This window comes from Pinus tabuliformis, chromosome 5_2, assembly GCF_031772625.1.
Source record: "Pinus tabuliformis cultivar Carrire ecotype Pingquan chromosome 5_2, CPIR1, whole genome shotgun sequence".
NCBI lineage: Eukaryota > Viridiplantae > Streptophyta > Pinopsida > Pinales > Pinaceae > Pinus > Pinus tabuliformis.
The window spans coordinates 815,971,425-815,974,537 of NC_142306.1; the positions used below are offsets into that span (position 1 = coordinate 815,971,425).

At 39.0% G+C, this 3,113-nt stretch overlaps 1 long non-coding RNA gene across 1 annotated transcript; it reads right to left on the reverse strand.

Moving 5' to 3' along the window:
- Positions 1-1,485: 1,485 nt before the first annotated feature.
- On the reverse strand, positions 1,486-2,463 carry LOC149161800 (uncharacterized). Its single transcript, XR_016261891.1, has 2 exons — positions 2,157-2,463; positions 1,486-2,008 (listed from the first exon to the last, which is right to left on the reverse strand). It is a non-coding gene; the product is annotated as an uncharacterized LOC149161800 (long non-coding RNA).
- Between the last annotated feature and the right edge of the window lie 650 nt (positions 2,464-3,113).

Below are 3,113 nucleotides of genomic sequence, written 5' to 3' on the forward strand. Positions count from 1 at the left end.
ACCATTCATATACTACATACATAATACCAACATACTCCATTCAAACTTCACGTTCTTGAAAAACCAAAGCATATACACTCACGCACTTCATATATGTGCCAACCAAAAGCTTCAACGAATTTTAAAAACATATCGGTCTTTAAGGAGGAGATAGCATGTTTCCGTTGCGCCAGGTCTCAGTAAGATTTACACTCTTCCTCACATTTTTTTGGACTTTTTCTTAGAATCAAAACGATTCCAGTAGTTGCACCTGATGCATGATCTTCCTCTACATGATCCTGTAGAAATGAAATATTGTTGCTGAAGATGTACCTGCAAGTCGACTTAGAGAAAGGCGTGCCAATTGGCTTTCACTTCATTGACTAAGAGCCAACTTGTAAGTCAAGTTTCATGGTTGAAAAGCGCTTAATTGATAACTAAGCGATTGGTATGAAGAGCTTGGCCACAAGGAATGAGAGTGTCACAAAGCTTATGAAAAACGGCCTATAGTTGTAGGCTCGATGCCCTAAATTGGCTCAAACAATGGCTCAATGCCACAATGAGAGCAAGCCACAAGAGAGGAGCGTTGGTGCTCTGATGGCTTGCTCAGAAAATGGCTAGCTCAAAAAATCGCTCAGCCACAAACAGAAGTTATCACAACAGAGAGCAAGGAAACGCCAAATTGAAAAGGGCTCAGCTTTGGAAATAATGGCCAATGTGCAAAGTAGAGCTAGTGGTTCGACGGCAGAGTTATGCCAAGGATCTCGATTGGGATATGCGTACTTAACTCGCGAGTAAGGGTTGGCAAGTGGTGCCGCCAAGCTGCAAGTTCGATGATTTTCCGTGAGGAATGTTGACATGTTTGAGTAGCAGAGGGGTGGCAGACTCAGATCTGACAAAGAGTGGCAGGAAAAATGAGGACAATGGCAAGAGTTACAGCAAAAAAAAGCTAATTTGGGAGTTGGCTTTGATACCATGTCAAGCCAAGAAGTAACTCCACGAATTGTTTTGTTTTCGCAATAAGAAAGTGGCCTATGGTTAAGCTCTGTTGGAGAAACTGAGCTCATAAATCAAATGGGTTTCCTTGAACTAAATGCCTCTTCTAAAGATAGCAAGCTTGGTATTTGAATGCTAAATATATGAAGAGTAGATAATGCAACAATCGCGGATCAGCATTTTCATTGAGGTAATAAAAATAACGTAGAAAGATATATTCCACGAGTTCTAGCCACCCAAATAAAATATTATGGAGTCAATGTTGTGCATGATTATCACAGGGAATTAAGAGGGATAAATTCAGGAACATTATCATTTTCAATTTCCTTTATCGCTGATTAACAATATCAAATTTACATCGACAAATGACATTTTGCGAACCCCTTGAAAACAAGGGCACTCTCTCAAATATAAAAATATTTGTGCTTTTGTACACCTAAAGTTTCAATTTTCAACAAAAGCCAAACACGATAACCAATTACAAAAAGAATTCATAGGAACAAAATAAAAGAACCCTGCTGAATAAATAGATAAATATGTTATAGCTTTGTAGTTATCCTCTGCATATTTAAAAGGATAAACGAGCCTTCAAAGATGTCCAGGGCAATGCCCACCTCCGACAATAATAAAAATTCAAATTGCCCCTAGCGCAATGTATGTTTAGGGCCAATGAGTTTCACATTCAATCTTGATTAAAATGAACGAAATTTGATATACATCACGGCCTAAAATTACGGTTTGGGGTTATTGACAACCATCATGGCCTAAAATTGCGGTTTAGGTCTATTGACAACCATCATGGCCTAAAATTGCGGTTTTGGGGTTATTGACCCATCGTGGCCTAAAATTAGGGCTTCGCATATATAGGCATACATAAAGACCAGAGGTTAGGGTTAGGGTTAAATACTTCATGCAGAATCAGATTTTAACGAGAACCTTGATCTGCCCCTCGGAACCCGCCATACCAATACAACTTTCTCTCAGAGGAACCCCGAATCCAAAACCCTGAAAACCCTAGACCAGCTGCAGTTTACTGCAAATCAAATGCAATCACCGAGAAAATATAAAACAAAAATCATCTGACCTCAACAACCGATAAATCTACAGTGGCGGTCTTCAAGAGTCAAAATGTTTGTTGCCTCTATGGAGCAAATACTCGATGTAGGTGAAATCTCTTTTACCTGCGGACTTTGCAATTTTTCTGAACTCTGCCGATACAATTTGCTCTACTCTGCATCGCTCGAGGAAATCTTTGGATCCAGCTGCTCGCAAGAATCCTCTGTATAAACTCAAAACCTGCCTTGGCATTCCCGAGAGCCTTTGCGCAGGCGCCAACAATGACGGATTCTATAAGTCATGGTGGCGAAGGCTAGAACTCTGTAAAACCAGCCACTTACCAAGATTTCATTAAAGCCGAGAGAGGAATTGCGATACCTACCGAGTTTTCATTCAATCTCAGGGACGATGGGGATCAATAGGAATACGAGATAATGCTTAAATACACGTAATGTCGATTCTAATTCTTTCATATTTTATTTATTATTTTGTATTTAAGATCATATGTTAGTGAAAATAAATATTTAATAAAAAATATGGGTTAATTATTTTTAAGATTTTTATATATTAGTTAAAAATTTATTTATTAAACCTCAAATTAGGGTGTCTAGATGATAGAGAGATGCATTAATTGCTCTCATGATTAATGTGTTCAAAGCATTTGTTTGGAGGGAACAACATTGCCTCATGTCTGTCTCTTGTTTTTCCATAATCAAAGGGATCATAATGGGTGGCAAATTCCTCTCAATTCAACATTTATGGCCTATCAAGTTCGGGTACACATGTCCACTTGATGCTAATAAAGGTTTGCCTATAGAGAATGTTAAGAATGTTAAAAGCATGGGCAATAAAAGGTAGAAACATTGGTTATAGCATCCCTTCGCATTTGTTATGGTGAGCGAGTGTGTCAGACCTCATTGAGGAAGCAGAGGCAGAGGCAAGTTGACTCTCCCTACTTAGCACAGCTAGGCCACTAAACAATTTGATGATAGCATCCTCCGTCGTTATCAGTGCCTAGTTACAAACCTAGAGGCCCAAGAGATGGGCATCATCAGTGATAACGCATGGTATCTCTTACAATT